This window comes from Psammomys obesus, unplaced genomic scaffold (genome assembly GCF_907164565.1).
Source record: "Psammomys obesus unplaced genomic scaffold, mPsaObe1.curated_primary_1811, whole genome shotgun sequence".
Taxonomy (NCBI): domain Eukaryota; kingdom Metazoa; phylum Chordata; class Mammalia; order Rodentia; family Muridae; genus Psammomys; species Psammomys obesus.
In genome coordinates, this window is record NW_026590699.1 from 6663488 (window position 1) to 6690712 (window position 27225).

Sequence of the window (27225 nt, forward strand, 5' to 3'; positions counted from 1 at the left end):
GGGGGAGGTGGTGATTCCCGCAGAAGCCTGTGTTCGCCCTCGGACACGCCTCCCGCTCATATTTGCTCACACACTGATTGCTTCCGAAGGAACAAGAGAGATTCCCCAGAGCCATTCTTCTTACTTTAGGGCACACATGTCACGTGCTTTCTAGAAGACCGAAGCCTCATGGTGGTTTGGGGAGTAGTTGTGTGCAGTTAGCAATTTCAGGATCAGTAGCTACGTACACATTATCCTTCATTGCCCACACTCAGTGGCTGAGGCTGTCTACACTGCTCTTGCCTGGGTGGGACCACGCTCTCAGGTGGGAGGCACACACAGCCTGAGCTAGGCCGCATGAGCGTGTTACTCTCAGCCTTTTCACAGTGTCAAGTTTAGCTTCTGGAGCCCCAGAGACACAAGCAAATTCTGCCCCCGGGAATGGGGTCACAGAAGGCATGTGGTAGGGGCCAGGACAGACATGGGGGCACTCCAAGATGGCAGTGCACAAGCCTGGGAAGAACTTGGTGGCCCTGGGGTTCATGAGAGCCAAAGGTCAAAGACAGAGGCAAACCAGCGCCCCCACACAATCCCCCTCCCCAACTCATGTACAACCTTCACAATGCCACCCACCCCAGACCAGGACAGAGAGCAGGGAACTGAGGACAGCAGCTGCTCAGCTTCCAGCCACGGGGATTTCTTCCGCACACGCCACGTGTTCTAGAACCGTCTCTCTGGCCCCTCCCACGGCAGTGCACCCCAGCCGGTCTGCAGCCTCCAGTCCCTGCCCGGTTTTCCTACCGCCGAGTGGAACAATGCGATTTTTTTTTCATCATTATTTCAAATGTTTTTCACAAGCTTGATTTAAAAAGGGAAAATTCCCCCACCATCTTTTCTGTCTGATTATCAGATGATGATGGGCAATGGATTGATAAGAGTCACTCGAGGCAGCCCGAGCTCTTGTGTAAAACAGCTACTCCAATTATCAGACACTGCTGACTATTATTGATCCCACTCCCGTCGGGCGATCGCCAAGCGTTCTCCACTTCTTTAAAGTGCTGTTAGCAGAACGCCCAGCCGGGGAAAGGCGCGGGGTCCCCTTTCAACACAGCTCGATACAGTAAATAGCACACAGTGAAAGTTCAGAGTTCTGCAATCTCACTGAAACAAATTTACCCGCGTAAACACACAGGCTGGCTGGTCGCTAAATGGTTTATTAGAGAGCTGCACCGCAGGGTCATTGAATATGGAACCCTGCCTCCCATGGAAAGGTGGACCGAATTCCGGGTTGCTTCTGTGGCATAACATGGGGGGGAGCAGGGTAACAGGAGAGGCAGGAAGAGGAGCTACCTTCGAGTGTTCTTGGTGACATTTTGTGCTGTCTTCCAGGGTAAACGTGGCAGATTTAGGTTTTGCTGGGACTGTGGGATGCACAGGACTATGGGGTTCCCTTCTGAAGGTGATTCCCAGAGAAATACCTGCGAGGCTGGGCTGAGTTCCTGTGGAGAGATTCTGGGATCTTTCTGCTGGGTATCTGGTTTGGCTGGTGACAGATTAGGTAGACCTCGCTGATGGCCCAGCTTTTGTTGTTTGTCCAGAGCCAAACCAGAACAGAACATAAAACTTGGGCGATTGACACAAAGGAAATGAGCCAGGAACCGGGGATGCTAATCTCTGGACTCCATCAGCAGTTAGCCAAAAGGCTGACCACGAGGCAAGAGGTCCGGCCAAATGACCCAGAGGTCGATGGAGAGTGCTTTCTGTTGTTTGGTCTGCTGTCTGCCCCCCTCCCCCCCAGTAAGAAGCTTCCTGTTTTGACTTAGCAAAATAAAACCACACGATTTCTTCTGGAAAAGGCAACCGGTCACAATGGCAGGTAAGTGATCCTGTCAGCTCTGTGACTCCTCTCCTAGCCCCAGATCCCAGCTCACTGTCATCGTCAGCATCTGCGGCTGGGAGGGCAGAAACTCACAGCTCCCTGAACAAAAGCATGGGGTACGTGGCTCTGGGAAGTGGAAAGTGGCCAGCGGTAGGGGGAGAGAAGAACGTGAGTGTCCGCCGTGCTGTGCTAAACTCTCTTATACTAATGCCGCCAAGCACATCTATTTGTTGGGGTCACGGAAGGTCCGTCTGTGTCTGAGTCAACTGTGAACAGGCAGCAAACGGGAACAGGGCAGTGACAGCAGCATGGTTGTGTGGGGTGCCTGAGGCCCAGCATGTGACAGAACCCAGGCTAGGATGTGCACATGCTTAAAGGGGTGTGCTGAGCCTCGGGCACAGGGGGCTGCTGTGGGGGAATGCTTGCCCTGACCGGGGAAGGAAATGGAAAGAAGTGGTAGAGAACAGTGGCAGAGTTGGTGCAGGCGCCACATTGTGGAGGCGTGGGCACAAGAGGAAGAAAGAAGCGGGAAATACCTTTAGGAACCATGGGCAGGGGTCCAAGTGGACGCTTGCACACATGTCCACAACAGCCAAGAGGAAGCAGAAGCCACGTGCCCAAGTGCCTATTAATGAATTAGCAGCAGGGAGGCTCCACAGCGGGATAGTCCTCAGCCTTTAGCAGGAAGGACACTCTTGAACACACTACAGCATGGGGGAACACTGAAGACATGATGCTAAGTCAAATAAGCCAGACCCACAAGAGGCTCAGCACACTACTCAATTCAGATGCTCCCGAGAGCCCTCAGGTCCATGGGGACAGGGCAGCATGGGGCAGCCAGGGACTGAGGGAGGGCTGCAACATCTGCTCTAAATGGGATGTTCTCAGTGTAACTGAACTGTGGCTGACAGGGGCTGAGGTGGCAAACTCAGTGTCATGTACATGTCAGCACAGCTGAATCAACAGAATGTCCAGACACTCTAGATGGCAGGAAGACTCAAGAATCCCTGTTCTGTCAGGAGTCTGGGGTGCACACTGGACGGTTAAGGTGCAGGCGTTTCTTTTGGTTTACTTTAGTTGAGTTTGTTTGCTTGTGTAGTATCTCAGGCAGCTTTGAGCTTCCTGTGCAGCTGAGGGCGACTCTGAACTCCTGACCCTGCTGCCTTCAGCTCCCAAGTGTTGAGGTGATGAGTACACGCTACCGCTCCTGGTCAAGTTTAATTTTTGTTTTTAAGGAGTGTCTCCGGTTTCTGGTGGAGAAGCCCCTGAAATACCCAAGTGAAACTTAGGAAGACTGAGGACATCATAGAGGGATACAGCAGCCCCAAGAAAGAACCTGATGTTTGTAGCCATGAAGGAATGCACAGAGCTGGTTTGGGAGTGAGATAATTAGAACATAGCCAACCTTTGCTGTTTATCATCCGTGGGACTACAAATTCCACAACTCCTATGCCTTGGTCTCCACATCTGTGAAGCCAGGATGGCTGCTGAGGAATGCCTCTAGACTAGGCCTACTAGCTCAAGCATGGCGCTGTGCTCCCCATCAGCCTGTAAGTCCTGACTTTTGAGCAAATCCCCACCAGGAATACATGTAGCCCACGGACAAACCAGATGGCTGTCCTTGGTCCTGTGCACAGCACATGTCAGTGAAGAAAAATTTGTCCCCCTGCTCCAAGCATCAAGAATGGCCAGCTGCCCTCACCTCAGCACCGCCACTCACAATCAAGACCCCCAGGCTCCAAGGTTGGAAGAAGCTCCGCCCCCAGGCTCACCATCTCTGCTCCCCTGCAGCAACCTTCTGAGATCAAAGCACCACAAAGCCCTTTGCAACGTGAGAAATGTAGCTCTAGGAATTTAAGGATTTACCCATCATCCCTCAGCCGGGAGGAGGTACAGGCAGCTTTGTGCCGGAGAAAGGCATCTAAGATCCAAGGCTGTCACAGCCAGCGAGTGAGCCCTGGATAGACGGGCAGGTGGCCTGACATTTCCACAGGCAGAGGAAGCAGCAGGAAACCTTAGAGGACCACAGAGGACGTGCCTCGGGGAAGAGGCGTGTTGCATAAACAAAGTCCCCTCTAACTGAAGAGAGGAAAGTGACCTTCAGTGAAGCCCCACATGTGTCATATTACTGAGCTCGTAAAAATGGGCAAATATCAGTGATTCTATCACCTGTATATCCAGTGTGTATTAACAAATGATGGTGACTAATCTGAGGTTCAGACACTAATCTTTCTTCAAGAAGACCTCTACTCAATTTGATTCTATTATGAAATGTACCTGCTTGAGCACTTGCCTTCTGGGTTGTTCTGGGAGCTAAGGAGATGACAAGGCCCATCCTGATGCTGAGACTCCAATGGACACAGGGACCCAGGTCACCAGAGTCTGGAAGATGAACAAAGGCAGTTCTGGAAACCTGCAAACACCATCGCCCAAGGGCCCACACTCTGCACTTGCTTCTTGTCTTTGGGGTTCTCCTGGGAAGCCAGATCTTTGGCAAGCTGGCAACTGGAGAGAGGAAGCTAAGGGTCATTCCCGCACACTCTCCCCTCACCCCTCCCCCCAGCCCCAGCTAAGAGCTTCAGTGTAGCCAGCTTCTGTGAAGGATGTTGGCCAATGCTCTAGTCTCCCTGTTTATGTGCTGCTGAAGTGTTTTGGTATAAGCACATCCACCTTTAAAAAGCAAATTAAGGAATGATGATGGCTGTCAAAACATAGCAATTCCTAGAAAAACTATATGCCTCCTCCACTTCCAAAGATCTGGGTGCCCATTCCAGAGTGTGAGAGTAGGTCAGAGGACAACCTTGGTTATACACAGACACTATGGCGTCCTTGGGTTCTGGATCCAAAGTCGGGTCCTCGTGCTTGACGTGAGTGCTCTACCCACTGGGCTATCTATCTCCCAACCCCAACACAGAATAACCCTTAGTGAAAGGACCAGGCCCAGAAAGGCTAAGGAGAGTAACTCAGACCACCACAGTGTCAAGGGGAGAGAGTAGCATGTCCCTAAAGTTGTGTGGTCTGACTTCTCGGCCAACCTTGGAGAGAGGTAACCTGGTAAAGGGGTCATCCTCCCCTCCAGACATAAGAACCAGCCACCAGATGCAGCTTGCATGGTGAAACACTGACCTGAGAACACTTGGAGGTGTCCCTTTATAGCAGTCCTCCAGTCAGGAAAAAAGACATAGAGGTAGGCCCTCAGCTATCTCTGTGCTACAGTCCAGAGGATCCAGCCCCAGGGGGTGAAATACACCCAGAGCCACAAATACAGAAAAGGCCACATAGTCACAGCCATGTGATTAACCAACCATCATCATGACAACTCGACTCCAGTCCAACTCCCTCCAGTTAGGACTGATGCATACTGGGTTGAGAATCCTGGGGGTGGAAAGGAGTGCATTATGGGAGAAGAGTGGCATCCCTGGCCTCTACCACTAGATGTCATTAGCACCTTGCTCCATGCCAACGAACCAAAAGTGCCACCACACTTGGCCAAGAACTTCCTGGCAATAGTGACATTCCCTGAGAAGAATATTTGTCACTTTGGGAGCTACCAGTTTGAGAGAGATTCGGGGGACAGAGCTGGTAACACACCCCCAAGACAAAACCACCCCAATGCAGGATGCAAGGAACTCTAACAACCTCCGTCCCTCAGCATATGAACCTTGGGGGAAATGAAGCAAGATGGTGGGGAGCTGTGGACTGAAAGAGGAGTGAGAGAAACTCCAGTGGGAGCAAGCTAGTTCTCAGTCTCCATAAGAGCAGCGAGCTGTCTTATCACCAAGCTGACCTGTCAGCCCCTCGGTCATAGGTTAATGGTCCCTTTACAGTGCCTACCGAAGTGTTGGTAGACTCACGAGAGTCATGTGACACCTCCAACTTGTTTCAAAACTGTGAGGTGAGTCAGAATGTGTGGGCTATGAAATAGTTGGTCGTAGAGGCTAATGTTTCAGCTATGTGGTGGGTATGGACAGGTTCCTCATCCTGTGATCCTCTTTTGTACACATTGAGAATGTCCTGTACAAAACAAACGTTAAATCAGGACTTTCAGCAGGAAGAACCATGTGGGCCTCAGGACGAAGGAGAATGGGGTCCTGCACATTGCTTTTACCAGCTGTTTAACAGACAGTAGGCCTTGCAGTGTGGGCTCTGTGAGAGCCTCACAGAATATGCTAGAACACACCTGTGAGGCCAGGCCTTAGAAAGCTGAGACAGGGGGATTGCCATCCTGGAACCATACTGACTGCCAAGCCAGGCCGGTATACAGGGTGAGTTCCTGAAAAAAAAAAAATGTAATTATAATTAATTTTTTCTCTAGCATCTCCTAGGAACAGCTTGGCCATGCACAGCAGAGGGTGGGCATATGGCTCGGCTCAGGATCCAGCACAGAGAGCCTGAGAAAGGCCGGGAAGTAGTTGACAGGATAGCTCAGTGGATGAGGGTGTCTGCCACCAAGGCTGACGAAGTGAGCTCAGCTGTGGGGACCCCATGGTACAGAGAAAGAAGCCTGGAAATCTCTGCCTTCTACTGGCAAGCCATGGCCTACATGTTTATACACATACACACAATAAATATTCTAAAAGGAACATGGTGACTTCCGAGACCCTCCCGAGTTAGAAAATTATTATTAAGAGAGAAAAAAGTCACATAGGGGAGGGGAGGGAAGTCAGGTGATCACGCAAAGCACCCCGGGGAAACACATTCCTGAGGCGTTTCTCCACATCCCCACAGGCCATACTGCTCCCTCTTCAGGTGAGGGCTGATATCACACACCTGCCATTCTGCCCTTCCTGGGACTTCCTTCCCTGCAGGTCGGTGAGGCAGGTCCCTGAGGCAGGGCCTGCATTGCTCTTCCTTAAGAAATGAATTCTCAGGCTGGGGTGTGGCTCAGTGGTAAAGTGCTTGCATGGCATGCATGAAGCCCTGGGTTCCAATCCAACACCGAAGCCCAAAGCAGTTGTGGTGGTTTGGATGAGAATGGGCCCCACAGGCTCACGCCTGAATGCTTGGTCCCTGGCGGATGGAACTATTTGAGAAGGTTTAGGAGATACGGCCTTGTTGGAAGAGGTGTGCCACTGTCATTACCCATGCCCCGCCCTTTGCTGGTACCTGTCACCTGAGAGACACCTACCAGGCAGAAGCTGGGTGACCCCAGCGTGGTCTGAGCAAACAAAGGACCTCCAGCCACTGACAGGTGCCTGAGATACACAGCCGAGCTGGGGTCTGAACAGGGGAGGGTTAGTGACAGACCAGATTTGCCTTCCCACCTTCCTGGCTTACACACTCCTCAATAAAGGGAAGGGTTGAGTCAGACAGTGGCTATGTGATAGTCTCGTCTGGCTTCTCAAGCTCCAAACGTGCACACACACACACACACAATCTGTGGGGGACAATGGAGTGCTTGCCTTTCCAGCAACGTGGGGATCTGATTTATGAACAAACTTTAGGGCACGATGTCAAAGCATACTGTGGGCCTGGAGCTGCCAGTGGCTAAGAAAGGCCAGTAGGACGCCATCTTGGCAGGAGCATATCAGAGCAGGAAGAGCCTTTAAACTTGAGTGTAGACAGCAAAGACAGAGCTTCCCCAGTTCAGGCATCAGAGGCAGAAAATACAATGGGAAGACAGAGGCGGACATGAAATCCACGCAGCCTCGGTGCGCACGAGCAGCAGTGTGCACAGCACGTGGGTGTGGGGACAGACACAGCCTGGCAGACAAAGAACAGCCTGCTGCTGGCCTCTCCTCGAGGCCACAGTCTACCCCTCATCCATTAGGGTCGCACTGAAAACACCATGAAAGAAATGACAAATTAGCAATTTCGTGTCCCGGGCATAATACTATCATTTGTATCACAGAGTCAGCAAAATCCAGCCTCTGGTAACTCAACGCCCCATTCTGACCCAGGCCCGGCCATCAATACGGTTTTATGTGCCTTGTACTAATCACTCAAGTCAGATAATATGCAAGGTTAATGGTTGCGGACAGTCAGGGAAGTATCTAAGATCTGATAAGGGTACCCTGTATGACCGCGTTCTCTGCATATATGTCCCGGCCCAGAAGAAAAGGAGGAAGGAATCAATGTTTACGGCAGTCCTCATACATCTTTCTGTGCAACATATAAATCGGCCCTTCATTGGCCCATTCATGTCCCAGTTAATAAATAGCTCAGACACGGGCCAGCCTGATCAGGAAAGAGTAAGGCCATTGTACGCCTGTCACCTCCTCGAGATTTATGCCGCCACCACACAAGGGACCCGGCCAAGGCTCTCCAATTACCATGCTCAGCTCTTCAAGAAACAGCAACTGTGTGTCGGGTGCTGATGAGGACTTTAATATCCATATATATCAAGGCCTTCCGTGGAGGAACTACACTTTTTTCAGGTAAAGTATTGAGCTTGGGATAGACAAAAGCCCAGTTAAGGCTTCTTTGTCCACCATCAGCCACAGGGTGAACAAGGAGGCACAACTGTGTGAACTCAGTGTTTTTCCTCCCATGCTGTCATGGTGACATGAGATGGCCTCTTAGCAGAGATAAGACCTGAAGAACCTTTTATGGTTGCCAAGCATCTGCTATTATAGGTCCTCTGACACACACACACACACACACACACACACACACACTCCTGCTTGCCAGATGCACTCACTGGCAAGCCCCCTATCCTCCGACTCAAGCCTGTGTCCAAGTAGATCTCTGCTGGTGGGATGCTCACAGACCAAGTTTCCCAAAGGGCAGGTTCTAGATTTGAGTTTGTTGTTTGTTTGTTTGTTTGTTTTTCCTCAAATTCAAGTTTTTTTCTCCCTTGTCCCGGTATAATAGGGAATTTACTTCCCCAGATGAAGAGTGACAGTCCTGGCAACACATTTAAACTGTAGACAACACTACCTGATCCCCTGAGGAACTGGCACCTGACTACGGGGCACTGGGGAGGCTGATCTCGGCCACAACAGTGCAAAGCTGTGAGGACTCTGCTGAAGGAAATGCCATCCCCATGCAGCTGCCCCTCAAGGTTCATGTGCGTCCTTTGGTGTGTCAGCTCTGCTCTGGCACCTGGACTGCCCTCTTGACAGCCAGATGTGCCCATAATGTCTTCTGAAGCCCAAATTCTTGTCACCTGTACTGGAGGAAGTGGAGAAATGAGAGCCATGACTGTTCCCTCCTCACATGTTGTCACTGCTTGGTGGCCCAGGCTCCCATCTGGTTGCTCCAACTTCAAGCAATGAAGTGAGTGAGTGAGCACCTCACAGGGTCCAACCATCTTTCAAAGTGAAGTCGCATGTGACAGGCCTGTGGGTAGGTGCCGTGTGTGTCTCCTGCACGTCACACCGTGTTCTAGCGCATTCCCAAGGGACACAGAGGAGTGGTGGATGAGAAGTGGTCTCACACAAGGGGAAGAGAGAGGAACATGGGGAAGGCTTTCCCCAGCGATTCAGAGATAAACTCAGAAAGGAAAATATGAAGACACATCGAAGCTATGGGGCTGGGTTCCTGCCATGGGTGAGGAGGGCAGCCAGGTCCACCCTGAGGGAACCAGTCTAAGATGCCAGCTAGTACACATTTAGAGTGCTGGTTGCTTCTGACCGTCAATGAGAGAAAGCTCCAGCGATTTTGGAAGCACTCCCTGAGAGTGTCTGTGAAAGTGATTCCAGAAGTAATAAACCATGGGGATTCTGACCAATTTGATGGATTAATGCCTCAGTAGATTCACAAGACAGCATTATTGGGAGGCAGTGAGGAGTTGAAGGTGGGACAAATTAAAGGAAACATATCATGGGAGTTGGGGGTCCTTGGGACTATGCTATCTTTCTGTATGCCCCTTTGCTTTCTGCTTTGTGTCCATCAAGAATTGAAGCATGGGTTCCCCCCTGTAGGCTCCTGCAGAAAGATGTTCTATACCCCAATGCATAGGGTCAATAAACCACAGACTGAGCTCTCTGAAACCATGAGCCAAGATAAATCCTTCAGTCAGGTTCTTCATAGCTTGACACTAGTAACAAAACCGTGCTCACCTCCTGTGAGAGACAGCTGAACATGTCTCTGACTCGCAATGGCATGTCTTCAAGATGATCTGTTGGGTGCTCCTGGCCTCTGCTGAACAGTCAGGCCACCATTTTAGTGGGGACACTCCTGTTCTCAGTGCGCATGAGGCCACAGCATGCCAGAAGTCTGGTAAGAGACAAAATTGCATGCCATGGCATGGTGGCAAGAGCTGAAATATCTCTCTCTCTCTCTCTTTCTCTTCTATCTTTCTATTCTTTTCTTTTCATTCTTCTCTTTTTTCCTTCTTCCTCTCTCTGGCACAGTTTCACTGTATAACCCACGCTAACCTCAAACTCTCCATCTCACTGCCTCAGCCTCCCTGGTATCTGGAGTTACAAGTATCTAACACTATGGTGTATGTGTGTGTGTGTGTGTGTAGCTTTAAAGAAATATAAATATAACCCATCCAACTACAGGTACACACCTGTGCACGCACGTGCACACACACACACACACACACACACACACACAACTTCTATCAGGACCTGCCCATCTTGGATCTACCTCAGGCTCACCCCACAGAGCTGTGGTTACAGGCCCCGGAGAGGCACTCCCCTCTGCCTGGAATGCTTCTCTGCCCCACACTTCAGATCTTGGATCTCCCTTTTCAAGCCACCTAGAGACACATTGGCATGTAAGCTGTGTGAGTGCTTGGGTGTTCCACTTGATGTTCCGGTGTGTGTAACGGGGACGTGGGCTGAGGTCTAATTTTACAGCCGCCCTCAGATGGCCCTCCTTCCATTCACCTGCCCACTACAGCAGCCCCACCTGGGTCCTATCATCACTGATTCCGTTCATTCTTTACCCACTCAAAAAAAAAAAAAAAGATTAAAAAGGAAAATTGAGTTTTCCAATGGAGCGGAGCAGTAATTTCAACCTCAGAAGGCATCGCCAATATTCACCTGCAGGCGGCCCTTTGTAGCTGGGAGGGAGCCTTGTAGAGCATTCTTTCCGAGATTAATAGCAAAAATGGCCCTCTGCAAGGAGGACAGCATGGTTCCCCAGGGGGTATCACCTGCCATTTCGCTTCCCTCCCATTTTCTGTACCCCAGTTACAAAGCACTAACCGCCACACTTGGCAGGTTTCCAGGACGAGATGCATGTGAGCAGCAAGGGCTGGCACAGCTAGGTGCCGCTGTCTGCTTCCTTCCCTCCTTCCTCCTCCCACTTTCCTGCTCTTCCGCAGCCTCCCTGGAAAGGCCAAAGAGCTCTGTGTCCCATGCCACCTCTAGCCACATCCCACCACCAAACACACTTTCACAAGAACCAATTGATGGCAAAGGAAAAGGTAGCCACCCCCCTCCTCTCCTGACAGGCAAGAGGCAGGGCTGCATGCCTCTGCCCTTCAATTCTGATAGCAGAGGAAATGCCCCTTAAAGCCAGGCCAAGACGCCATGGCCAGTTTTCTGCCAAGCCATTGCTACCCTTGGGTACAGGGGATATGGGGGCAGCTGGGTACCAACCTGTGTCCTGGACAGTAGGCAGTACTGCCATCTTGGCTGAGGTAAAAAACCTCAGGAAGCCTGCTAGGGCACAGACAGCCACAACCCCTGCCTGGTTCGGTTTCTAGTCTAGGTGTGTGTATATCTCTCTCGGGAATGCTGGGATGATAGCTCCAGCTAAGACAGCCAGCTGCTGAAGCATGGGAAGACAGTGGAAGCCAGGACAGCCACCATCACTCTCCTGAAGACTTGCTAACCAGCACGCTCCGCATTCCTGGAGTGAAATGAGACCAAAGCAGGATGGAGAGGGCTGGAGGAGAGACCCCTTCCCCGGAGGGAGAGACTACTGCTCTCCTCACAGACAACCATGGAAGGGCAGCAGGGCCTTGCTGGGGCACAGAAGCACCATGGAGGGCGTCAAGCTCCCTGCAGCAGAAAGAGGGATCTTACCAAGGGACTTCAAGACAAAAATGGGAGATCTGAGTCCCAGGCCCTGCCAGGCCTGAAGCTCACCCTGAAGTCTAGGCTGTTCCCTAAGGCTTGTGGACAGGAAGCCAGGCTAGCGCCTAGGGGCTAGCCTGCACTGCCTGACCTAGTCATGTTCCTTTTGCTGATCGTGACTTGCCATGCCCGACACTCTGGCTCTGAAGTCACTCAGTCCGGAGTCTTGGGGCCTCACCTCGACTCAGGGAAGACACACAGCATGAAGCCATCCATTGTGGGTAGATGGTGTCATTTCCAAGGAAGAGGTGGTTTTTGTGCCCCCCCCCCCGGCAGCATGCCTCAGCAGTAAGAAAGCTTTTAAGAAACAACCCGAATTTTCATCCCTCAACTCCTTTCAAGTCTAATTTGTGTTAATTTAATTAAGGGCATGCAATTTGGCTGTCACTGGAATTAAATATAAAGAAAAATGTACATTAATGCAAAAGTTGAAGAGTTAGGCGTATCAAATTCAAGAAGCTTTTTTTTTTTAAAGGTAGCTTTCCCTCTATAGCAATAACTCATTAAGAAAGAAAAGAAGGGAGGGAGGGAGAGCAGGGGGAAGAGGGGAAGGAAGAAAGAAAAAGAAAGAAAATTACGCATGCCTCCTTCTTTCACTTTTATTGTGTAAAACCTCAAAACCATCTACAAATGTTACAAGGTTTAAATAAGTGCATGCCGGTGGAAATCTGTTATCTCTGAGTTCTTGACTGACGGATTTGATTTTGTGTGCATATGTGTGTGCACATGTGTGTACAGGTGTGTACACGTGTGTGTGTGCAGATGCCTGTGTGCGTGTGGCGTAGGGTGGCCAGAGAACAGCCTTGCCTGTCCTTCCTCGGGTACTCCTACCTTCTTTTTAAAAGCCTGCTCTTCTCGCTGGCCTGGAACTTGCCAAGTAGGCTGGCTGGCTCAGGTTACAGACTACGTCCATGGGGGGACTTGGCTTCCAAGGACTTCGAAGGAAGACCTTCAGGTTGGGCCTGGGCTCTGGAACCTCGGTGTCGGAGCTGCACCACGTTCCTGGGACCCAGCGTGGACAAAGGGCACACTTCCTCAGTTGTGTAAGGCTGCAGCTCATTTTCCACCTGGAATGTGCCTTTGAGGACACTACATGGAGCTCCCTCCAAACTATGTGGGCTGTGGAAGGTCACGTGACAAAGGTCCTATCTCCTTGGGAGGCAGAATCAATGATCAAAGTGGGTTGGATGGCTCCATCTGGACGGAGAATCCCGCCATCCCGCTCCCTGGACCCTGGTGGCTTCAGCTTCTCCTCGGCTGTTTTTAGTCAAACTTCCTTTTCCATAAGGATAGCAGCCATATTGGATTTGGGTCCTCCTTGACTCACTGTGGGTAAAGCTGTGCTCACAGGCACTGAGGGGCAGGGCTCCCTCCTCTGGGTGTGTGGTGAATGACACTCCTAGATGAGGTCCACGGGCTTGCTCTGGTCCCACTCCAGGTGTCTCTGCAGTAGAGCCGAGGACTGCTTCTCTTTAACTCTGTCTTCCACACAGGGCTTCCTCAACACAGCTTCACTTGGAAAGAAACACAGCCCACACCAAGGCTCACACCTGCTGCCCTGGCCCCAGGAACTCAGGCCTGCTTGCCTAGTCAACCAACGGGCCAAAGCCTTCAACTCTGAGTCCGGAACAGAGTAGGCACGTGTGCCCACCGCCTCGCAGGCTGAGAAGAGGTACACGGCGAGGCCTGTAACACGCTTGTAGAGAGCGTCTGTCCCACCGCACAGTGCAGCCAGCTGCCGTCCCAAAGGGCCCAGCGCTCATGCTCTGCATCACCGCCCGGTGTGTGTGCTGCATGGTAACAACCAGCGTCTGAGCCTAGAACCTAAACCTCAAGTCTCCTAAGGCCAGTGCACCGCCTTGTTCTGACACTTCTTGGCCAGCTGCCTCTGCAGAGCCTCTCAGAAGCCTCCCGCAACACCCTGGGAAGCATTCTTCCTTTCACTCCGTCGAAGCGGCTCTGTGGCACATTGTGACATTCTGTGGGTCTTGAGCTACGGAGCGCCAAGCCAGACTGGAACACCTTCCCTCAGCAGCGCCGACACCAGCAGAGCTGGATGAAGGCACGCTCTTAGAGTCCAGTCAGGAGTGAGCCAGCCAGGCCACCCAGCACAAGTGGCACAGCAGAGACTTGAGGTAGCGGCAGGGACTTGGGCCCTGCCTGATGGCAGGAGCATGCTCCGTGACCTGCAGCAAGCATGCTGTGACCAAAGGGTGAGCATGGGACAGGGTGAGGGAGAGCCCTGCATGGGGAACGCACTTGCCGCTCAACCATAAACACCAGCGTTTGAACCTCAGTGTCCGTGGAGAAAGCTGGGCGTGCAATACACACCTACACTCCCAAGGCGCGCGCGCGCACGCACGCACACACACACACACACACACACACACACAAGTACATAATAGGCTAGAAACATAAAAGGTGCACCATGATGGCTAAGCCATGAAGACTGTCCCGTGGGGCGCTCCCACACTAACTACCCTCCGGTCATTTGTAGGGTCCCCTTAGACTTTATTGCTTGAGGCTGGCAAGAACAGCCCCCCTCCCCCGGCAAACACTAACGAAGCAGAGCCCATAGCTTCCTGGGCCCACCTCCACGGAAGCTGGGTCTGAAGCCCAATGCAGACAGGTGTCAAGGCAGCTATCCACAGCAGCCTTCTCCAATTCTAGCTGCCATTCAGGTGCCCCGGAGTCATCCCAGATCATTGTGTGGCCTCACGTGCTAATAGCCGTTCCCATGTTTACCCTGGCTCCTCCCGGGGTTTCAGTGCTAGCCATGGGTGCGCTGTGTATTTGCTCAGCTGCAGGAGGGTCTCCTGATCCTGCTTAGGAGGAGCCGAGCCAGGCCTCTCCCCTGTCACTGTGTTTACCGTCCCTATCGCAGGGGCTCATCTCACAGGGCTGTGTGTATCACCGTAACGCACACACCTCTGTCCCCTCGCAGCTGTGCAGACAGAACCATGAGTCTATGTGTAAGTGACAGCCAAGCGGTCCTCGTATGCCCCGGCCAGGAGCGGCCCCTCAAAATGTCTGGCACGCCCTCCGCACCATTGTTTGACTTAGAAAAGAGACCTGTAGGCTCAGCTCCTGTCAGCCCCATCCCAAAGCAAAGATGATTTCAGCGAATGCTTCTCCCTCGTGGTCCAGCTTCAGAAATCACACTGTCTGGACGGGGGTTGCGGCAGGGGGTGGAACAGGGATGAGGAGCAGAAGCTAATGCACAGGAGGAAGAGAGACAGGAGCCTGGAAAGAATGCAGGAGCAGGCGGGCCTGGTATGTACAGCTGCTGACTCTGTGCCTACAAACACACTACTTTTTTTTTTTTTTTTTTTGCCAAAAACAAACAAAAAAACAACTACTAGTCAATCTATCATTTCTAAAAGAGAAATAAATCTCATTTGTGGCAGTTCTGCCTCTGTCTTCTGGAAAGTATTTCCACAGCAAATGCTCTGCTCCCATGAGAGCAGCAGCCTGGTGCTTGGGTATGGCAGAAATAAGAATCAGCCATTGAACAACGTTGGGTGTCCTAGGCAGGATAGTAGCCCCTCAAGCCAGGCCTCATAGACATTAGCAGGCATGAGCTCGGAGTCCTGAGACAGCTGACAGTGTGCTTCCAGTGTCCCTCTGCGACCACCTCCAAGCCCAGAATCACGGAACTCAGCATTCGGCGTCCAGCTCACCACCGACTTCCTGAGCTCCAGTTGGTGCCTCGCATGGAGAACAAGGACTTCAGAGCTGATGAACACCTTCCAGCCTTCCTGCCCATCACCCACTCTGCCGTCATCCCGTGATCTTCCTGGTCAGCAACTCCTTGAAATGTTGGTACATTCTCCTCAGCTACAGTCAGTCAGCTCCGTGGCAAATGGGTTGTCTGTTTGTCCCCCTCACGTCTTCCCACTCCTGCATGGAGCCTCTTGGGGCTGCATTCTGGTTTCCTCTCTCAGGCACCTCTCTCGGGCCTGTTCTGTGTCATCGTGCGTTGTCCTCGCCTGTGAGGACGCTACAGGGACCATCACTCCTGCTGAGTTTACTTCTTGTGGGTTTTGTGATTTTCATTGTGTGCTCATCTTCAGCTGGGTTCCATCCATGCGGAACTGTGAAGCATCCTCTCACCCCTGCCCCAGAAAGGGTGGGGACCGCATCCTTCTAGGATGACACAATTCTCAACTAGGGCCCCTGACCTATGCTGCCAGCAAACCTCACATTGGCACAGGATCAGAGCTGGGCTAGAACTCCACAGTGGTCTCATTTCCTTCCCTCTTTATCAGGGACAGATCATTTCTACATTGCACATTAATGGAGAACAGCCTTTAGCCAGAACTCTGGCACAGGGGTGTGAAAAAATAGTATGGGGGAATCTTCTCTGTGGAGCACATGGAAGAGGAAACCCTCATTTAGGTAGGAGACATTCCACATGCCTCTCTAGGTTAACGAGGCCAATAGACTAGCAACGTCCAGCTATGCTCACCTCACTGCCCACGCTCACAGGTGGCCCTGATTTGCTGGGAGCATAAGCCTTTGTCTGTGTGCCTTTGTGTCTGTGGAGACTTCCTCTTTCCACAAGACCCCAACCGTGTTATTGTTTTACCATGGCTTCTGGCACTTTCACTTATCTGGGGTAAAAACTCTCAGCTCTGTAACACGGTCATAGCTTACACATGGAACACGGGTTCCCTGGTCATTTCAGGTTCTCCAGGTTACAGTTTTTGCATTTTCTTTTCAACAGTGTTGTTGAAATAGAATTCACATGCCATCAATGTGTCCATTTAAAGTACACAATTTAATGTTTTATCATAAAGACTTTTAAGTCGTCCATACTTTAGGTTTTGGTTGTGGATTTGACACACACAATCCCCGGAAGCTCCAGATCAGGTTGCTGAGATGGCTCAGGGAGTAAGGACACTGGCTGTGGAGCCTGATGACTGTTCTCACATGACAGAAAGGAGCCTATCCTGCCAGCAGTCCTCTGAGCCTCCACACATGCTAGGGCATGGATGTCCCTCCCAATAAATAAGTTCTTAAAATGTAAAATAAAAACGAAGGTTACCCTGGGCTAAATAGAAAGTCTGAGGTGAGCCTGGCCTATCCATGAGACCCTTCCTTGATGGTAATTGCTTAAAGATGAGAACACCTTCTGTGTTCTTTATGCTGCTGTGCATGCCCACACCCGTGCCTCTTCAAGGACCACACATTTCAATCGTGTGCCTACGTGTGGCACTGTGGGGTCATATGATAGCTAGCCATTTGCAGAGAGCTTGGTTCTATGGCTTTGATCTGTTATGTTTTTAAAGAGCAGATGGAGAGAGAGAGAAGGCAAAAAGAGAGAGAGAGATCCAGACTGGCCTTATGTGGGACTGTATTTATTCACAGCAAGGGAGCATTTTTCACCCACACATGCAGATGGTTAAAATGTCTACATCTTAGACATTTTAAATCTGGGTGCATTGAAGAGGGTCTGGTCCTCTGACCAGGTAGCAGGGGCAGGGTCAGAATATGCCGAGCTGTGGTGGATCAGGCGATTGCCGCCCTTAGTCCTGACATGACTTGGAAAGTGGTTATACTGAAGGGCTAAAAGCTGACTACAGAGTAAAACTGAGAGGTTTCTCGGGAAGGTTGGGGGATAGTGAGGAACAAAGGAGGAAGAAAGTGGACAGAGTTGATTCGGGGTGACGGTAACTGGTCCCATTGCCAGGACTGTTGCCCCAAAATGAGCTGGCAGAAGTGTTGGGGTCTACAGAGCATCAAAGGAAGGGGACAGGAGAGAGACAACAGAAGACTGACGTAAGGAACTGCATCTGGCCGGGAGGAAAGGGGTGAAGGTTAGGTAGAGTTTCTCCACAGCATCTAAAAAAGGTCTTTCTGCACACGTATCAGAAATATGCGTTGTAGGGTGAGAGTCATCGGGGGAGTTGTGTGGGATGTTTTGTTTGGGTGTAGAGTGAAGTTCAGTAAGTAAAACACGTAAAAGACAGGGCGAAGCATAGGTGTGAGGATGGTAAGGAGGGAAAGTGATCAAGGGGAGGAGCCAGTTTGGAAGGGGGCCAGAAGGAATTTTTGTCTGGTCCCTGCATCTGGCGTGGAAGCAGCATTGCTGGAGGAGGGCGCAGCTCCCCTCCCTGGCAGCAGCCAGCAGCCAGATCTAGTTCTCTCATACCATGGAGTACTGCAGCAGTCAAGGGGCTGAGCAGGCCCTACCGGGTGCTGAGCTGAGCTGGCGAGACAGAGGTTAACTGATGCAAAGAAGGCACCAGTCCAGCTGTTTATATTCTCGGTCCCAAATACAATGTTCAAAGTGCCAGGAAGAGGGATGAGTTAGATGGCCCATGGCCCATTAGTCCCTTCTTGAAGGTCCCCTTGGGGGTTTCAATCTCTTGGTAATTGCTTCAAGGCCATCGTAAGTAAGGGTGACAAGGAGATCAGCAGTCAGAATGTCTCAGAAGAGGGTCCATCCAAAGGGGCCACAATAAAACTTAAGAGTTGGCAAAAGATCCTGAACATAAGACAGGAGGTGATAACTGTACACCAAAGTTATATGAAGAAAACTTTTACATCGAGATTAACATAAGTCAATATAACACGAGGTTAAACACAGAGTTCACATATGGTTACACTCAATTGGACAACTGGTTGGACCATATACCAGAGCTTGATCTGATGTATGCCAAGCGTGCCTTTGTGCACTGGTATGTGGGTGAGGGCATGGAGGAGGGAGAGTTCTCTGAGGCCCATGAGGACATGGCTGCCCTGGAGAAGGATTATGAGGAAGTAGGGGCAGATAGTGCAGGAGGAGATGATGAGGGTGAAGAGTATTAGCCCATGTGCTGTACTCTCACTTCCGTTGTCTTCTATTTGTCCCACACTAGCAATAAATTTCCATTTTAAGTGGGAAAAAAGAAATAATTTGATAAGGTTGATTTTGTGGTTAGGACCTTAAATAGCCATATCTAGTACTTGAAAACATGATGATACATATTTTGTCAACATCATATTGTTATGCCTATATTTCAGGGTTATGTAGTAAATATGTCTTATTTTTATCCGGATACATAGATAATTGAATTCTAAGTTGTAGTCCCCAAAAAGAAACTATCTTTAATTTTCATTTTAAAATACAGTCCTAGAGATGGCGGCTGCCTTTCTTTCTCCTCAGTGGGTATCTCTCTATAATACTCCATGACATCCTAACTACCCAAGTCAGTGACTGCCACGTCAGCAGTAAATGATTCATTTCACAAAGTTTTCTAAAATTAACCCTATTAACAGAACCTTTTAAAAATCTCCACATTCTCATTTCCTATACTCAGCCAACAGATGAAAGATGAGAGCAGTCAGTCATGACAAATCTGTAATAAATAACTCACACCATAGACTGAACTAATAAAGAAGGCTAAAGCCAGCTCTTTACGCCTTCTGCAGGACAAATCTCCAGGTCATCACATATTGACAGCAGTAAGCATGTTTCTTAACATCATTCTACTTAAAAAAAAATAGTTTGGCTGTTAAGAGACATAATTTGTAAAGTAAGATAAACAAATTAAATGAGCTTTTGGCCTTTGGAATTTCCTAGGAAACATCCACACGCATCAGAGCCAAAGTCCTTGTGCTCCTTGTAGGCTTCAAGGTGACAGTGCAGGTGCTGGCCCCGGAGCTTTCACTCTCTGCAGAGAGTAGATGTTCTCCAAGCACCACAGGTGAGCCCAGGCTGGAGAGAATCTCCTCCACCTAAGTCATCTCCTCCGGAAGAACCCAGAAGCTTGGCATATCACCTAATAGAATCACTTATTGACTCTACAGATACAAAACCATTGTCACAGACACTGCTTGGTTATTCTGAATAACTTCCCAAAGCTGTGAGTTTGGTGACAGGGTACCCAGCATCTTCTTTTAATGATGGAACATGGTGGTTCGGGCATAGACCTGAAATTAGCTTTTGCTAAGAGGAAGAACTGAGTGCCAGCGTAAAGGGCAGGACCAGCTAACCTAGCATGCAGGTCACATACCAGTAGGGTGGTTGGCCTGTGTTCCCCTGTTAACTTTGGGAGACACTGAGAGCAGAGTAACTGCTATTTGCCTCAGCTGCTTGAGACTTTTAGGATGTGGGTACAGACTATGGGATCCTCCATTTGGCAAGAGAATCCATGCCCTCGTCATATAATTCATCTTTGGATAGGAGAACTTTTCTGGTTTGGGCTACATGGCCAAGCCCACATGGCCAAGCCCACACAGCTGGGGGCAGAAACAGCAGGCTTCTGCTAGGTCTTCCTTTCTGTGCGTCCTCATCCTGTAATGAGGCCAGGATATAACTTATTCTGGTGAAATGGTGTTTTTATCCAAGGTTGCTACATGAGCCTTCCATGAAAGCCTATTATAAATTTAATCCATTTTAATGAAGCATTTAATTTTTATAACCAATTTTTTAAAAATATACCTGATTTATAATATTATTTTACATTAAACAAACTTTGAGCTTATTTTGTTCCTGATAAGTTTGAGCCTTAAAAAGGTTTAATTCTTTAAAAATTAAAGATCCTTTAGTATCAAACCAAAATTTAAATCATAAATACAGTCAACAGAGAGACTGAAAATTTCATTTTCCTGACCCTTTTATAATGTGTGTGTTTTTTTTTAATATGGCTCAGTTTTGAAACAAACCATCTTGAAAGCCTACTATAAGCTCCTTAGTTTAAAAGGGGAAAATGTATTGCTGATAATGATAAGCAGAGAGCTCAGTGGGCCTAGTTGTTTGTGGGTTTAGTTGATTTCTTCTGTATGGTCACTTTAACCAATATGGTGGTGAAGTCACATGGCATGTCCTTTATTTATCCTTAGTAAAGATGGTGACTGAGTAACATACCGGCCAAGATGGCTGCAAGTCAGAAGGTTGCTATGTTTCCCAAGGTGGGCCGAGGTCATGGGCCACTCAGGCACATACCCTTTTCCTAAATAAAAGTTGAATCGCCGTTACAGACATAGTATGCTGTAGAAAATTAAGATTATCTGTACATCCTTTTTAAATCACACTCAATGAACTTCCAAAGCCTGAAATACAGAAAGTTAAAGTTTCAACAAAAGCTTTGAAAAGATAGTAAACAAAACCAAGAAAAATGGAAAGAAAAACTGAGCTAAACGCTTTGCCCTTTGTAAGCTCTGCGGGAAGCAGTTACTTCTCAGGGGTTCTCAGCTGCAAAGCGGCTTTTCCTGAGCTGTTCTGTTCTTCTCTCATTTTCCCTGCTAGAGTCAGGTAACTCACCTGACCCAGGAAGGAGTCTTTGGAGGAAACTTTTAAACAAGCATGTTTGGTCGGGAGCAGATGGGCCAAAATCCAACTCCAGCACTAGTCTTCTCTGTAGAACAGAACAGCAAGGAAAAAATTTTCATTATTATCCAAAAGACACTGGCATCTCTGTAAGACTGAACCCAGCAATCTATGCATCCAAAGGAGTTTGTTTGGGTCAGCGGAGGGGAGCAGATGGCATGAAATACTTTTACCTCTTAGCTGCTAAGGACACAAATGGGAGGATAGAGTGAGGAGGCTGCCTGCGTCTGGCTTCTGCTCTCCCAGTATCTTGAACTCCACAGAGGCAGTGTCAGAGCAAGCGCCAGCCGGATGGGCACTGAGTGACGCTACCTCACGGAGTAAAAGCAACTAAACATGGGCAAAGGCGAGAGCCTTAGAAACCGGGAGGCAAAATGTCTTCGTACACAATCTTTGTGCAGACTTGCCAGGAGGAGCGCAAGAAGGAATGCCAGGTGCTTCTGCCGATTTCTTGGAACTCTGTAAGACATGCTCAGGGAGAAGGAGGACCATGTCTGCTAATGAAAAGGGGAAATATGAAGATATGGCTGGCAAGGCTCATTATGAGAGAGAAATGAAAGCCTACATTCCCCCAAGATCCCACCCAAAGAGGAGACCAAAAAGAAGTTCAAGGACTCCAATGCACCCAAGAGGCCTCCTTCGGCCTTCTTCCCTTCTTCTTATTCCGTTCTGAGTATCACCCCAAGTCAAAGGTCATCATCCTGGCTTATCCGATGGTGATGTTGCAAAGACACTGGGAGAGGTGCGGAACAGAGCCGCAGCGGATGACAAGCAGCCGTATGGAAAGAAGGCTGCCGAGCCCAAGGAAAAATATGAAAAGGATATCACTGCTGACAGAGCTAAGGGAAAACCTTAGGCAGCAAAAAAAGAGGGTGAAAGAAGCAAGAAAAAGAAAGAAGAGGAGGAGGATTGAAGAAGTGAAGGAAGAGGAAGAAGGTGATGAATAAGCTGGTTCTATTTTTTTCATGTCTATAAAGCATTTAACTCACACACACCTATATAAAACTCATTCCCTTTAAATTTAAAAAAAAAAATGAAATGGGAAAAAAGATACAAGCAGGATTTCCCAGGTTTGGAGAGGCAGAACAGAGTTCTATGAAGATGCAAGTTTGGAGGCGCAGTAGAAACGGGGACCATTCTGGCTCTGGGTGTGGTTGTGAGCAAAACCCTCGAGAAAGAGTAAAGTGAACTGTGAGTTTTATGAGGCGGGGTCTTGAACTACACTGCCATTCTGTGTTATGGAGTTCCCTAAATCTATCTAGGGATTAGAAATCAAAAGTTCCAAATTCGGGGCAGCAGTGAGTGGCCATTTATCCTCGATGGAGGCTGAGGCCAGGTTTGCTCTGAAAGGCAAGGAGGGTCATCAACTTTGGTTCTCCTAAACTTGGGCTCCTTTGAACTAGCTCTCACCCAGGCCAAAGGAGGGCCCTCTGGTACATAGATCTGGAATCCATGGCTGGACTGGGACCAAGGTACAGACAGGGTCACTGCAGTTGTGTGGAGTGTGCTCTGGAAGTGACATACACGCGCCTGGAACATTAGGGCTGTCCCCAACCTATGCGGTTCTGGGGCTAAGGAGCCACAGGGCTGGTGGGAGGCTGTCAGAGCTCTCAGCTGGATGAAGCAGTCTCCCAGCCAGGAAGAGTCTCCAGTGCCTTCAACCAAGGGCTTTGGGAAAAACCCCAGTGACCTAAGCTCCAGTGAGCCCAGAACCTAACTAGGGCACTGCTGTTCTAGGTTCAACAGATTACCTGCCCTGGCGTTTCTCTATGTTGCTGAGGGTTGTGGTTGAATGCGGCATGGCCTCTCACCTGGGTCAGACTATATCAGGGCGGTAGGGTGAGCGAGAAAGGGCAGAGACAGAGAGCAAAAAGCAAAGGCTGTCTGAGAGAATCGGGTGGCTCTACCGGGCCAGGGAGCCTATGAGGGCCAGGAAGGTGGGTGGGTGGGTGGCCTTGTACCACCAATGGGCTCAGATCCCATCCCGTGTTTAGACATCGTGTATCAGATTATTTTAAAAAGCAGCTATGGAAGAGAGGAGGAGCACAAAGAGAGGCTCAGTATGACGTCACACAGGGCCATGTTTATTCACAGCTGGGGGGGTTTTGTCACCCGTGATGGCCAAAATGCCTACCGGAGGTCAGGGATCAGGGGTGCTGGTGATGGAATGCACAGCATAGGCACAGAAGTGGGCCACAATGACTTCCGAAGTCCTCAAGGGAAGCTGGGAAGTGTAGCCCGCCAGCAGGAACCTAGCAGTTATCCACTTCACATTTGCTAATGATAACAAGAACGACTCCATATTGTGCTCACTTACTTTTTCTTGCTGCATTTAAAAAAAATGTTTACAAGTTCACTGTTTCTGAAGGCGTAGAATGTACACAGAGAACGATCTCCCAAGATGCCGCCCAAAACAGGTCTTCCAAGGAGGAACTAATTTTTTACCCCTTACGGTTTTATTTATGTGTAATATTGAATTTTCAGTAATGAAGATGAATATTTATCGTGGGAAATTCACAAGAACAAGGAAGATAGTTTTCCAGAAAATTACCAGGAAGCGTTTGAGGTCTTGTTTTTCTTAATTATACCTAAAGTCAGCATTTCTATAGCATTCTGAGATGTCAGCATTCAGTCCCGCACCCAGAGGGAAAAGCTCCCAGAGTCTTGAGGGGCCCACCATCCATGAAGCCCGAGAGACACAGGTTCCTGTGGAATTGCAAATAAGCCAGAAACAGTCAGACTTGAGAGAAGGTTCCAGAGGCCTCACCTTTTCAGAGGGAAACAGAAGCAGCCTGCCTGCCGGTTTACTCCATACATCTATCTACGCTGGCCAGGTCTTACCAACTTTGGGGTCACTCTGGCAGACTGGCTCTGGCTCCTTCCCACAAATCCCTTTCTAAGGTGGCATGGCTCCTGTTAGCCACACAACCCAGGGACCCAGGCCTGAGGCAGCCATCCCGCTGCCCACACTCACCTAGCAGGGCTTCCTGTCCCCACCCCCACCCGCCCAGCTTAGGCCCAGGCTCCAGCAGAAGGTCTGAGGGAGGCTGCAGCCTCACTCACTCACTCGCTCACCCGGAGCTAGAAGGACAAGGCTCTCTCGTCCCAGAGGACAGCACTTCAGTGTCAACAAAGGAGAAGACACTACCAGAGACATTAACACAAAGATTTCCTTTCCTCAAAAGCAGGACAAAAAAGCAAATCAAAACCAAAACACCCTGTAAGTCTGAAATAGTGGAGCTAAGGAGGCAAGAGAGAAAAAGCATTTGGAATATTTTTTTTTTTTTGGTGTGATTATATTATTCCTAAAATACCTCCTCCTCAGCTCAGGTGCTATTTCAGGGTTTGATTTGGCATTCAGATCAGAGAGCTCGCTTCACTAGCTCCAGGAGACAAGGAGGCTGGCTTCCCCGTGCCTCGCGCCCATTGTTCCAGCTAGCAGGGGGCTGTCCACAGGCCAGGGCAGATGGCCAGCCCAGGAAGCCTGAGCCACTGCAGCTCATAGTCTGGCAGGTGCATGGACCCTGGCAGGCTCTCCATTCCCCCAGAGGTAAACACCATGGGTGGGACCTGAGCCTGAGGGTGCGGTGTTTTTAGAACGTGTGTGTTGTGACCCAGGTCCCTCACCCCTGCTTCTCTATCCCTTGAGGCCCCAAGTTCAGAGACAGCTCACGCTAGGCGACAGCATTCAGAGATCTGGTTTCTATCCGGAAGACCAAGGATCCCGGAGCCCCCCCACACACACACAGCACCATCAGAGCAGCCAGGCCAGTGCTCAGCAGCTGCGGTGTGACTGCGCCCAGCTTCCCTCTGCTCGGACTCTCCTACACACCCCCTTCTCCCGCTCACGCTTACGACTGTGCTCCGAGTCACTGGCTGCTTTAGAGACACATAAGAATGGCTGACACACTTTCCGAGGTGACTGGTCAGCCAGCAGGCCAGGGTTTGAGACCAGTTCTTGGGCGCTGCAAACTCTGGCCATTTAGTCACGCTGCTGCCCTCCCCACCCCAGTGGGTACAGCTCAGCCTACCCATGGCTGGAGTTCTAGGACCAGGTCAGTCTTGTGGGCACTTACACAATACTGCTGGAGTCAGCAGACCCACGTGCTTCTGAGTAAGCTGTCTGGAAATGTGCTGAGAGCAATAGAGAACAATCTAGGACCAGACATCACGGCAGAGCTGCCAAGCAGGAAGGTGGGGATCGCCCAGGAGGCCTATCTGACTCCCTCACTCCACTCCCAGAAATCCCACACTGTAAAGGTGACCCGGCCGGGCAGGGACCCCGTGCCCACTCCACCGTGCATTACCCCTTGTCTCTAGCTTCAGGCAGACACGGTGACCCAGGGCCATGGCAGATACAGGGCTGTTGGTGTCTGTGGAGGGAGGTGGTAGAGGCCAGTGGAGACGATCTACAGGTTAGAGAAGCAGCTCCTGCGTTAGACTGGGTGAGCCCTTACAGTTGCTTCTGTTCACTGCCGGCACGGCAGGGGCCTGGAGCTTGGCACAATTGCAAGGTAGATGAGCAGAGGACCCTTCAGAGTTTCCCAGAACCCAGGGACAGGGGGCACATGAGCCGCAGCCTCTTCCTGCCTCCTATGAGACCATACTATAGTCTTAACTTCCCACCAACTGTCCTTGCTGCACATTTATTTTAAGAGGGATTATGCTGACATCTGGTGGCCAGATGAGAAACTTCAGGCTATAAAAAATTGATTCGTGTGTGTGTGTGTGTATGTGTGTGTGTGTGTGTGTGTGTGTGTGTTTGAGAGAGACAGATCCATTGATCAGTAGATAGATAGATAGATAGATAGATAGATAGATAGATAGATAGATAGATAGATAGATAGATAGATAGATAGATATGGAGGCAAACAGATAAACTGACATGAATATAGGAAGAACAGGGTCTTAAACAAGGGAAGAGAAACAGAAGTTAAAGAAGCATGTGTGACACAGCAGCAGGAGGAAGGAGGCCAGGAAGGGGAGAGGAGAGGCCCAGGAAGGCAGGGGCAGGTGCAGAAAAGCAAAGCAGGTGTGTCTCCACAAAACTGTCACAATGAAGCTCATTTCTTTGCATGCTAGCCAAAACTTTAACCAAAAAAAAAATGTTCATTGTGTTCAACTAAAGAAAAAAAATGGGTTCTAGAAGACTTAATGTGTCCACACCATGGACTGCGGCTCTGGGTGATGGGAAGGAGAGAGGATGTTCAGGGCCTTTCAGGGGCGTGCTCCCCCATGAGAACCCACCACCGCCCCCTTCAGTGACCCCAGAGGCCAGAGGGAGCTGACCACGTCCTACTGCTGGGCAGCCTCCTCCCAGAGGCACAACACACTGTGGACTGGGTTTCAGACCTAGCATCCTTGCAGCCAGCAGCACTGTTCCCATAGCAACAGAAGCCTTTGAGAAACTTATCTGGGATAGGAATTCCCCAGAGCCTGTGCCCCTCACCAGGCCTTCCTAATTGGTCTTCTGAATCCCCTCTGAGGCAGGAGGAAGCTGAGCTGATGGAGAGAGGCTTACACTGTACTGCTTACACGCAGAGCATCATGGGAACACGTAGGCATTTGGTGGAGTCCTGGGAGGGTGCCGGCACACACCTATGCCTACTCCAGGTTATTGAAAGAAATTTCCATCACCAATAGCCCAGAGGTGACAGCCAGGCCTTAGGATAGGCGTCAACCCACCCTCACCATCAACCCTAATAAACTGGAACCAGCTCTCAGTTAGGCAAAGGGACAGAAAGTAATTCCGATCCCATATGAAAGATGCTGATTAATGGGGTGACACCAATGGCAAGCAGCCTGAATATAACTGTTCCTACCTCCATTCATGTGTTCAAGACGAGAGCGCAGGGATGTGTTCCCGTGGCGTGAGGACAGCGCTGACTTTCTTGCACTTAAATTCTTTCTGGGTTGTCTACAATGAATCTGTGCTCTTTACATGGGACCAAATGTGAAAAAGAACAGGTAGCAAGAAAGAATGTGGGTTGCTGGAACAATGCTAGGCCAATGCTACTCCACTTGTCTCCAGGCCCCATCGCAGCTGTATCAGTTATTATGTGGCTTTTCTTGGG

General features: G+C 50.0%; 1 long non-coding RNA gene and 1 pseudogene across 1 annotated transcript; both read left to right on the forward strand.

Annotated features, from left to right (window-relative positions):
• The first annotated feature begins 1791 nt into the window (after positions 1–1791).
• On the forward strand, positions 1792–6441 carry LOC129677844 (uncharacterized). Its single transcript, XR_008720269.1, has 2 exons — positions 1792–1855; positions 3094–6441. It is a non-coding gene; the product is annotated as an uncharacterized LOC129677844 (long non-coding RNA).
• A 12048-nt stretch (positions 6442–18489) lies between these two features.
• LOC129677821 (high mobility group protein B1-like) lies at positions 18490–22098 on the forward strand (annotated as a pseudogene).
• Positions 22099–27225: the final 5127 nt, after the last annotated feature.